The sequence below is a fragment of the Protopterus annectens genome, chromosome 11.part0, assembly GCF_019279795.1.
Source record: "Protopterus annectens isolate FY-2018-M chromosome 11.part0, PAN1.0, whole genome shotgun sequence".
Classification (NCBI taxonomy): Eukaryota; Metazoa; Chordata; order Ceratodontiformes; family Protopteridae; genus Protopterus; species Protopterus annectens.
Genome location: NC_056745.1, coordinates 63,363,555 through 63,375,912, shown reverse-complemented (window position 1 = coordinate 63,375,912; position 12,358 = coordinate 63,363,555).

Here is a 12,358-nt window from a genome sequence, read left to right as displayed (position 1 = left end):
GGTACATTAAGATTGAGTTTAATATGTGTGGTATAGCTGGCACTGTAAGACAATTGTGAGGCATTTTACATAGGTAGGATGTATTACAGTCTGCCATAAAGAATAAATGAACACTTTTATGTCATTAAGCAAAAACTGCACACATGTTTTATATAACCATTCAATTTGGTACAGTATCTTTAAGAAATTTCAAACTTTTATATTTTATCATGTAGTTAGGGACAATACAAGAGGAGACAGAGACATTAGTGCATATTAATAAGTTATGTTAGCAGCTAAAGCTGCAAACAAGAAAACTATCAGTCCTGAATGACTCTGAAAATCAAACATATTATGGAACAGAAGGTGCCTAAGTTGTCAGGCTGCCTTAATTACCTTTTAAGCTATGATAAAAATAAAAACAGTGATCATAGAAATCAGAAAACAGCTTTAATTCATCAAGGTTAAGCGCTTTCGTTCCTTTACTTACAGAACAGTATTGTGTGTCCTTTTAAACCGCAAGGAGTAAGTCATATAACCTTCATGGGCTGCCCATTCGGTCTTTCCGTCTCAGCCAACAGGGCCTTTATTCAGTCATCTCAGCAATTCTACAGGGTTTAGACTAGGGATATACACTTGCAAATATTATTGCAGTCTTTATACTAAGATAAAATTTACCACCATCAACATAAGAAAGTGTGGCATAATGCAATGCCCATAATGCCACATTTAGTTAAATGAATCACAGCAGTGTAGGGCCATATTAAACCAAGTAAAATATGGCACTTATTTATTTATTTACATTTGTTTACAGGGAAATTCTGACGGGAAACAGGTCCTTTTTCAGCTGAGGGCTGGGGAGAAAGGTTTCACAAGTACAAATAAGTAACTCTTACAATAGTAAATGTTACAATAGTAAATGAGTTTACAGTAAACAGCATGGCATGCAGAGTACGTAGATCAATAGTAAGAGACAAAGAGACAAAACATACAATGGAGAGTGAGTACTAGACTGCTGTTACAAACTGAGGTGACAAATAAATGATACCAAATACTTTAAGGCACTAGATGTTAATCTAAGGCACTTAGATAAGATTCATTAATATTTGGCTTTTTGCCACTACTTTGCATAGCGTCTCATATAGTTTGTGCCACACAGCTTGTGCAAGTTGTGTGACCAGGTGGTGCGCTAAGTAGGTTAACTGCAGCGGTGGAAGGATGCAGGTGCATTGCTTGGAAGTGTTCATGGACACAGCTGCCATGGACTCGGTGTCACATCTACTACAGGTGCTTGTGTGCTAGAAGCTTTTGACAAACCAGCTCATTGCCACTTGCTAGACAAAAGCTACTGTTCTAACTCCCATTAGCCCAACAACCAATACCTCTGTAATCCTCCCAACACCTGATCCTATAAAACTCTATACCCTTACCAGAACCCTAACGCTAACCCTCAAACTCCTGCTCAGTTCCGGACTCAAGTCCTTGCTCCCTTACCCTAAAACATCACTCCACCTCTTCAACACTAAAGTCTCCAGTTGCTCCCAACACCTAAAACTCCAACCTGCTCATTATATCTACATTCCCTGGTTATTCACTCCCCCTTAACCTAAAACTCACTTCCAGCTGTGTAACCCTAAAACCCTCCCTAACTCCCTCATCATGACTGCTGTACTTAACTTGTCTGAACTTGTATAATATATTCAGGTAAGGTTTGAGTTTGAGCATGAGCAACACTTGACATGAGCTACAAGACAGTTGAATCCACGGCTTTGAGACAGTAGTTTTTGAGCACTGAGGACCTGACCACTTGTAGGAGACCCCTGTGCAACACTAACTACAAATGAATGAATTAATTCATTTATGATGTAAGGAACACGAAAAGCAGCTGCTAAAGCCCTGGGGCTACAACATCTGTTTGTCTACCATAGTATGATGGGGAACATCTGCCTCAGTGCTACAAAGCCCCTCATTTTGTGACTCAGGAGTCCATTGAGTGGAGACCAGTAGATCATCCATTTCCATTTCACTGTGCTGTATCGTGTCAAGCACTCACTAGCATTAAATCCTTTATACTGATTTGGATATACGATCCTGTTTGTGATATGACATCTATGCAGTATGCAATCCGTTTTTGAGAATCAATATAAATTACGAAGGTAAGTCAGTAAACATGTAAGTGTGTAATGAAATCCAAATCTCAAATGTACTGATGAAAGATGGGGCTTTTTGGCATTTGGGGAGGTGGAGGAATTTAGTTTCATTTTCATAGAGAGCAGAAACTTATTGTTAAATAGAATCAGACGACATCAGTTAAAAGCTGCGGTATGTGTAAAATTAGGAAAAAATCAGATTTCACTAGGTTTGATGGTGTTGCAAGGTGGATAAATGTGATATTTTTATATATGTAACTCACATAGTAATAGAGTAGAATACATCATTTGATACAATATGCAGCAATTTGTAAAAGTGTGGTATTTATTGATTTGTTTCTTTGCTTTCTTTTTCTTACAGCTGTAGGGAGATAGCTACTTTTAGCCAGAAGGATTAGTAAAAAAGCTGAAGTTCAGAAGTCTTTGTTGTGTTATCAAGCAATTAATAAAAGATCTGTATGCAACAAGTATGTACCATGCCAAGGTATAAATCCTACTGTGATTCTGGAGTCAGAAGGAAATACCACCATATGGGTGTGAACTAGAATGACTCTGACTGATCACCGACTCACTACATGTTATTTAATTCTCGGCAGACTGTCCTGCATATCATCTGTCCATCCTGTGGTATATCCAGAGTATGTAGTAACTGGGCACTGCAAGTAATAGGATCCAAAGGTAAAAGGCAGCTCTGCAAATCTGTGAATCCTGAAAAAAATATTTATTATTTGCTTAATTAATTTCTCTTTAGGGTAAAACTCAACACTTATCTGCATACTTTTGTGTAATGGGATCTCCTGTCAAGTAGAATACAGGAATAAAATCTATCACAAGCGTACCTTTAAATGAGTTAGTAAACTACAGTTACTGAAATGCAAAGACTGCTGAAGCAAATACATTTTCTTTTCTTTTACTATCTACCTAAATTCAGAAGATTGGAAATTACAATAATATTCTACCCAGCAAAGCATAAAGTTAAGTAATTTAATTTAGTACCATACGTCCTACCATCTAGCAGTGCTCATTATTTGTATGCCTTACTGCATTAATTTCAAAGGCATAAGGCCCATAATATGTTCATTCAGTTCACCTCTTCAGAAACTGATGAAATATGCAGTGTAGGTCTGTTTTATACTGGACACTTTACTGCAATTTACTGCAGCAGGACTTAATTCTCCAGACTGGTTCTGACAGGGGCACTTTCTGACCTGTGCTGAGTCTGTACATAATGTGCTTTCTGCTTCCTTCCACATCCACTGACATGGTGATAGATGAAGTGGTAGTTTCTAAAATTCCCCATAGTTGTGTATGTTGTTGTGTTTATACCTGTTTTATAATCGAGACTTTGGTACAGCAACTAGAGTTGCTGCTTTAAAGAACTCAGTGTTCCACTTTTGTTTTGGGCAGGGGTGCCTTGTGTGTGGAGTCTGCACATCTTCCTGTGTCTCCTATTTTTTCTAACCTTCATCATCATCATCAGCAACCCTCTTTTTTCCTATTTTCTACATGGGGGCATACCAGTAGAACTCTACATGGTACCCTTTAGGGGGAAGGGTTGTACAGACCAACTGCTTTGGACATCTACTGTGGTGCAGAGTATCCTCAAGATAGGAGAATATGAATCACAGACTGCAAGCTGTGGCAGGGCTACCACTCGATGGTGTGAAATATGTCTCTAGGTGATTCCTGTAACATCACTGATATGTTAATAGATGAATTGACAGTTTTTGGAATTACCCATAGTTCTAAGTGTGTTTGCGCATATGTGCTGCATGTGACTCTTGCACTAGACTGGCATCTAATCCAAGACTTGTTCTTGGCTTTATGTCTGTTGCTTTGTTGCTTGTAAGACCAGAATCTTCCTCCCTACAGCCCTGAATGAGACCAATCAGCAGTTCAAGAATGAATAAATGAATGAATGACCAAATAAGTGAATATTTCAGACAGTTAATTGTGAGTCAAATTTATAATTTAAAACTCTTTAACTGACAGTAAAAGGAAGAAGAAAGACCCAGATGCCAATTACAACATTCAGATGAAACAACAATGTTGAGGGATGGTAAGCAACAGAGAATAATTAAAACTAAACATGTGACCATCTCTTTTTAAAGAATGTGCAGTTTTTTGTGACTTTTTTGGTTTGCATAAAATCACTTATGCTTGTTACCTGCACTTTTAGTGGGTACAAGAGAGGCAAACAAAAGTATAATTCTTGATATGCCTGCAGGTTTGCAGAAAGAATAAAAACTATTTTTATCAATACAGATTCTACAACTATGCACATTTTTATTTCTTTTATTTATTTTCTTTGTCAAATATTTATGTAGTTGTGTTATGTCATCATTTTATGCCTGATGATTAATAAAAAAAGTAAAAGCTAAATACACAACTAAGCCTCAACAACGAATCTTTGAATAAGAGACCTGGAAAAGTCTATTTGTAAGCATCAAGTTTAAACAATCCTGTGACTCCCTTCTGATGTCGGCAAAACTCTTCTCTGGCCATTTAATGTTTGTGCACTTTCATGCACGTCATCCATTTACTATGAAATACTTCTTAGTTTTTTTCTTTGAGCTGGTGCTATATTTTTTCCATATCTATAGAATTCTTGAAGAAGCTGTCTAGTCTAAGACCGTATAATCCGCTAAACGTAATGAAAGATACAGATGTATTACAGCCCAGAGGAGAGCAATACTGTCTGGTCACACAGTGCTTAATGACTCAAATCAGAGTTCATTTCTTTCCCGTGCCATTCTTCTATTAAACTCAAATGGTTAATGGGCTGCAAAATATTGACCAACAGCTGGTAATTTCTACATAAAAAGCGAATCTCATTTATTGATCAGAGCTGGGCAGATTCCATTGTTTGGTTTACTGGTCAATGCTATATATTGGCTTTAGTTGTGTGCTTGCCACATTCGCAGAGAAAGAATTACATCACAGAATCTGATTGGTCATTTAGGAAGCTGTAGTCCATGACCTGTGTGAGTAAATTAGCTTATGAACTTTGCAAATGAATCATTTAGTAGTAGCACTTTGCATTACATTATCTTTGCAGAGCTTAATGAAAAGAAAGATTAATTTTGAAGAAGAAACTTTAACAACATAAAAATATCCTTAATTGCATCACATTTCAGATAAAAGCTAGGGCTAGGTAGCTTGTTTATAAAGGATTCATTAAAGCTCATTCCTTTCAAATATTGAATATATCTCAAGAAATATGGAAATAGGAATACTTTAATAATTTTCTTTGAAAAAGATGATGAGACTGACTAAATGATTAAGAAGAAGATATCCTTTAATGAACTGAAGCTACTCAAGTGTAAGGTAATTTTAATTCAAACCTCCTTCTGCTTATATGTGATTAGGACTCATTTAACAAGTTAATGCAGAAAAGAAGAGAGCTGATAAGTTTTGTTTTAAGGAGTATAATTTGAAGGGAGCTAAATTAAACTGTCTACTATACTGCATTCTCTACATATCAGTTTCTAATTTCCTTTACCTAGTGAAAAAATAGGCGCACATTTGATTATGATCTTATAAAACTAAATTTCAGAAAAGAAACAAGACTACATCAAAATCTGGTTACTAAATGTAATGCTTTTTTGTATACAAGGACCTAAACTGCTCATAGTTGTTTTTTTAAATAAATGGATGCATTATAATTCCTTTTGCATTGTCACATAGGGTGTACTGCAGAAAGGTATATTGTCTCATGTGTGCTATTCATGCTAACTTCTTCCCAAGGCATTAGAACTAAACATTTTGTGGATAACAGCCTATCTGAAATTGAGCTGCCATCTTACCTCAATTGCACCTAAATTTCAAAATGGCTATATTTTACATTTGCCATACACAAGCAGACTGTATATGTCTTCTTTTCATGAATGTTTGCTTGAGTAATATGTTTCTTGCACTAGTAAAGTGAGAGTAATATGTTTCTTGTACTAGTAAAGTGAACAAATCATGTTATAGTCACAAAACTTTCCAGACTGATTAGTGTGTTACTTTGGGTTACTGGGCAGAAGGCTTGACAGTTCACTGGAAGAGCTGAATGAACTTAGGAGCAGAGCACATGTCTTGATGGATATGGGGGGTGTCAAGGACTAAAATGAATGATAAATATACACAATGCAGCTCACATTATCCTTTAGGAAAAAAAAAACTGTCAGTTAATGCTTACTTCTCAGCATAGTAGTTCTCCTCACTTCCATAATTACCTGCCAAGCGCGCAAGTCTGTATGAATTATCCATAAATGTTTGCAGTTCAAAGATGAACATGTTTTTTTAATTTATTTCAGTGAATCTTTAATCTGAGTGCAATGACAATAAGCTAGTTATGAACATTTCGCTGCAGAGAGTTAACGTGCAATGTTGGGAATACATCACATTGACAAGGACCACAACAATAAGAACGTGTGAAGAATGTACACTTTGTGCGGCTTTGGCTTTCATTTATGCATGGCAGTGCAAACACAACTCAACAAGTTGTATATCTGTCTGGTCAGCAAACAGATGTCTATCAATGTTTTTGTCTCGTACAACATTAGCTGATCTCCAGTTGCAAATTAGCATGCATGGCAGCATAAACAACAGCAGATGGTATGCGATTGCCATAGCAACAGTATACAATATAGTATGTATGGTGACATACACAACAGCAGCTGGCATGGCATTGTTATGGCAACAGTAGACAATACAACATGCATGGTTGCTGATGTGTATGCTGCTATGCATGCTGTATTGTGTACTGTTGCTATGCCATTGCCGTGGAACACAGGAGAACAGGAACAAAAGCAACAGTCGACCATATTTATACACCACACAAAAGTTTAGCCTCAGATATATGGCCAGCTGTCTGAAGGCCTAATTTCCCACAATCAACATAGAGCAAAATGCATGGTTGGGGGAGGGGTTACAGAAGGTCAAGAATACTTGCAGAGCACAGCAATGTGTGCATGCATATACCTGTTACAGAAAGACACCTGTTATACCACAAGATTGTGTGCATGCATACCACAGTTACAGAAGGAATCTGTCAAAACAAAACATTGTTTGCATGCACACATCTGCAGCCTTGCTATCACCCAGCAACACATAGGTCTGTGTTAGCAATGTAATGCAATGCATGATGGGTTCACAATGTGCTTCCCACACCTGCAGTAAGTAACAGACATGAAATGAGTAGCATAGAAGATGCTGTGAGAGATACACAAGAGCATATACACTTTGATACCATGATGCAGTTGTCAGTTGGGCAGTGGCAAGGCAGCAACGACAGCGGGATACATCTCAGTGTACAAAATCAAAAAAAGAAAGATGCAGGGAAATTACTCTATAGCAACAGGGGTACACCAAGCAGATGTATAAATTCAACCAGTAATAGCAGAGACACATGCAAATAATGGAGCAGTTATGAGGGCAGAACAGAGTTACAGGGCACAACTTAGGTACACTGGAAAAATAAAAAGGCACACTAGCCACAGGAGACTGCAAAAGGATATACTGTGAGTTAGAGAAAACAAGCTAATGAAAAGCACCATGACTGCAAAGGCATGTAATACAGATAACAAGTGCAGAAGTGAAGTCCAAGAATAAGTGATCTGCAGCCCCACATCATGGAACACAAGACATGTATGGGCCAATATGAGCAATGGTAGGGTAATGTGCTACACCATGGAATGTGGGACACCTATGGCCCAGTAGCAGAAAAGCCAGGGTAATGTGCTACACGATGGAACGTAGGACACCTATGGGCCAGTATCAGCAAGGCCTGGGGTAATGTGCTACACCATGGAATGTGGGACACTTATGGGTCAATAGTAGCAATGCCAGGGTAATGTGTTACACCATGGAATGTGGGACACCTATGGGCCAATAGCAGCAAACCCGGTGTAATATGATACACCATGGAATGTAGGACACCTATGGGCCAATAGTAGCAAAGCCAAGGTAATGTGCTATACCATGGAATGTGGGACATCTATGGGCCATTAGAAGCAATTCCAGGGTAATGCACTACACCATGGAATGTGGGACATCTATGGGCCAATAGCAGCAAAGCCAGGGTAATGTGCTACACCATGGAATGTGGGACACCTATGGGCCAATAGCAGCAAAGCCAAGGTAATGTGCTATATGATGGAATGTAGGACACCTATGGGCTAGTATCAGCAAAGCCTGGGGTAATGTGGGACACCTATGGCCCAGTAGCAGCAAAGCCAGGATAATGTGCTATATGATGGAATGTAGGACACCTATGGGCCAGTATCAGCAAAGCCTGGGGTAATGTGCTACACCATGGAATGTGGGACACCTATGGCCCAGTAGCAGCAATGCCAGGGTAATGTGCTACACCATGGAATGTGGGACACCTATGGGCCAATAGCAGCAATTCCAGGGTAATGTGTTACACCATGGAATGTGGGACACCTATGGGCCAATAGCAGCAAAGCTGGGGTAATGTGCTACACCATGGAATGTGGGACACCTATGGGCCAATAGCAGCAATGCCAGGGTAATGTGTTACACCATGGAATGCAGGACATCTATGGGCCAATAGCAGCAATTCCAGGGTAATGTGCTACACCATGGAATATGGGACACCTATGGACCAGTAGCAGCGAACCCGGTGTAATATGATACACCATGGAATGTAGGACACCTATGGGCCAATAGCAGCAAAGCCAGGGTAATGTGCTACACCATGGAATGTGGGACATCTATGGGCCAATAGCAGCAATTCCAGGGTAATGCGCTATACCATGGAATGTGGGACATCTATGGGCCAATAGCAGCAAAGCCGGGGTAATGTGCTACACCATGGAATGCGGGACACCTATAGGCTAATAACAGCAAAGCCAGGGTAATGTGCTACACCATGGAATGTGGGACACCTACGGGTAAATAGCAAGCAAATCCGGGGTAATGTACTACACCATGTAATGTGGGACACTTATAGCACAATAGCAGCAAAGCTGGAGTAATGTGCTTCTTATAATAGTAAATCAAACACATCACAAAGGGAGCAAATCTGGGGGAATGTCATGTGACCATACAGGTGGGCAAAGAAAATGGGAGCCAAGATCTTTACACAACATCGTCATCATATACAGTCCTTACACTGACATATGTTACATGTGAAGGATGCAGCACTGCTTACAAGAAAGTACTTGTCCTTTTTCAGAAGGATGCATCGGATCCATTACAAATGCCCCAGTATTCCTTGAGCTGCCCAAGTTGCCAGAGACTTCTTTGTGCATTTGCTATGTGGGATTCCCACTGGGTTGTCCATCCATAGTGAGCATCAACATATCATTTGAATGTGCATGAATCCATTGAAATCTGTCAATCACATCTGTGCCAATCCTCTAGCGTAGTGTGGGTCTAAAGGAAACCAGTTCATGGATAAGTTATTCATAAATAATGGAAATGTTTTTTCACATTAATATGTCTTCTTGTTCTCACCTGGCCACATACATCTGTACCAACAAGCCAACAATGCAGTTGCTCCCTTTCTGGCAAACAGCAATTACATGCAACTTTAAAATGACTGGGTGTTTTGCAAGGGGGCAGAAAGTAAGTGTAGGCAGGCACTAGACCTGAAAAGCTATGGGCACCATTATTTCTACAGAAGGAGCCCAGTACAACATCCTAGGAAAAGAACCACAACAGCCTGACACAGCTGAAAATATCCTGTTTTGTTTTGTGTGCTATGGACAATATTATGACATACTGACACGTGTAAAATCAGAAACAGTGATGGATGGACATGATGTCATGACAATTTGTGCATTCTACCAAGACAAGCTGTTAAATATGGTCTGGCATGTCACCTCATCATAGTAACTCATAAGCAAGATCCACAGTTATATTGACTGTGCCATAAAAGGTGCATATCTATTGTAAGATCAGTACCATTATGGTGACTACTGTTTCCATAAGTCAATATATACTTAGTGAGATACTATATGATGTTATCCATGCTCAAGAGGTTAAACTGAAAGGATGGGATGCTGCTATATATAAACAGACTGGTGGAATTAAGGCTCAACCTAGCTTGAGATTTGTTACCAAATATAGGCTCATAGGTTCATAGATGTGTACTAGGCTAATGGCCCTGGAGCCTTTACAAGCCTAGCCCATAGGATTACCCTGGCATTGTGCCACCCAACCTTAGTTCCTAGTGCCTCTGCTGAGTAGAGCTACTGGAGTGATCCCCGGGGTGAATTTTCTGTTTCCCATCCACTCATCAAGATTTCTCTTGAAGAGGGTCAGTGAGGTGCTCTGCTTGACATGTATGGGAAGTCTATTCCATAGCATGGGAAGTCTCTGGGTTATGAACATGTCCCTCCAGCATGTTCTGTTGATTGCGGTAATGAGGTTGAGGTCTCTGGAGTGTGTGGTGTGGAGGGATTGGGATTTTTTTAGATGTAGCATTTCTAACAGAGCTGGGTCAGACATGGCTTTGTAAGTCAAGTAGAGATCACCTCTAAGTAGCCGATACAAGACAGATAATAGTTGAAGTTTTTTGAGTCTGTCTATATAGGACTAGTGTTTAAGGCCTAGGATCCTCTTTGTGAGGTACTTTTGTGGCCTCTCCAGTTGTTGCAGGTGTCTAGTGAGGTACATGCTAAATGGGGCATTGTACTTGATGATTGGTCTAATGAGGGAAGAGTAGAGGGAGACAATGATCTCTTTCTTCCTGGATGCAAAACCCTTAGTAATGAGATGTGCCAAATAGAAGGACTTTCTGACCACAGTGGCAATGTGGTGGTCAAAAGAGAGGTTGCTGTCAACCTGTGTTCCCAGATCTCTTATAATGCCTTCTGTGGTAATTCATGGGAACCAAATTTTTCCCAAAGGGGATGGTGATGATACATTTTTTGGCATTGAGCTTAAGGCCATGGTTCTGACACCAGTCGAGTCCTTTCTGCAGGATGTCAACATTACTTGGGGAGTTAATAATAGCTCCCAACTTGCAATCATCTGGGAACGTTGTCTGCCAGAGTCCCTTCATGTTAGCCTGGACTTCAGAGAAGTAGATACCAAACAGAAGAAGACCCAGGACTGAACCCTGTGGGACTCCACTCGTGACTGGTCAGCAGTCTGACTTGGAGTCAGCTTCTTTCACACTGTGGGTTCTATCTGTGAGCCAGTTTGCAGCCCACCTAGAGATATAGGGGTTGATGCCTAGCTTAGTGAGTTTTTCTATGATTCCTGAGTGGGGAATAGTATCAAAAGCCTTGGCCAGCTCAAGGTAGGCTGCATGAACCACCTTGCCTTCATCCACAGTTCTGGTGACTGACTCAAATAAATTGGCCAGGTTGAGCAGGCATAATCTACCCTTCACAAAACCAAACTGTGTGGGATCTAGAGTTTGGAGATTCCCTATATCCTTGTTTATTAGGTCCATGATGATGCATTCCATAGCTTTGCATATTAGACTCATCAGGCTAATGAGGTGATAGTTCCCAGGGTCTGTAGTCACTCTTCCTTTGTGGAGAGGGATTACTGTAGCAGTGAGCCATTTGGTAGGGACAAAGCCTGAGGTGAGGCTGTGATTGAACAGGGCACACAGGTGTGGTGCCAGTTCATTCTGTAGTTCATGTAGAACACAGCCAGGCATATTGTCAGGTCCCGTAGAAGCTGTATTCTTGGTCTTGGACAGTGCTGTTTTAACCTGTGCAGCACTAATACTAGGTGCCTGGTAATCTACTGGTATTATGATTGGTCCTTTGGGGGGGGGGGGGTAAAGTTGGCTCTGAATTTGTCGGCCAGTATATTGGCATTATCTGCTGGCTCGGTATAGGAGGTACCATTGTGCAGTATCTCAGAGAAAATCTGGGTATTGCTGTGGAGATTCTTTACATAACTATAGAAGGCCTTGTGGTTGTCTTTACTATCTGTTGCAATTCTGTTTTCATTGCTAGCTTTAGAGGATTTGATGAGGCATCTCAACTTTTTGTTGAGGCTGATAAGGGAGTTTTTCCAGTCTTGGGACTTCACCTTGTTCCGCATCAATTTCTTCCTTGTGTTGTAGAGTTTGTTTATGGCATGGGGCAACCAGATTGGCTTCCATGTTTTGGAGGAGAGCATCTTGGTTCGATTGGGTATGGCGAGATCCATGCATTTGTGTACGTGTTCGTACAGTGCATTGGTGTAAGATTCAGCAGTCATGAAAGTAGTCGCCATTTGCATGGGTGCCGTGAAGTTAGCCACCTCTGTTT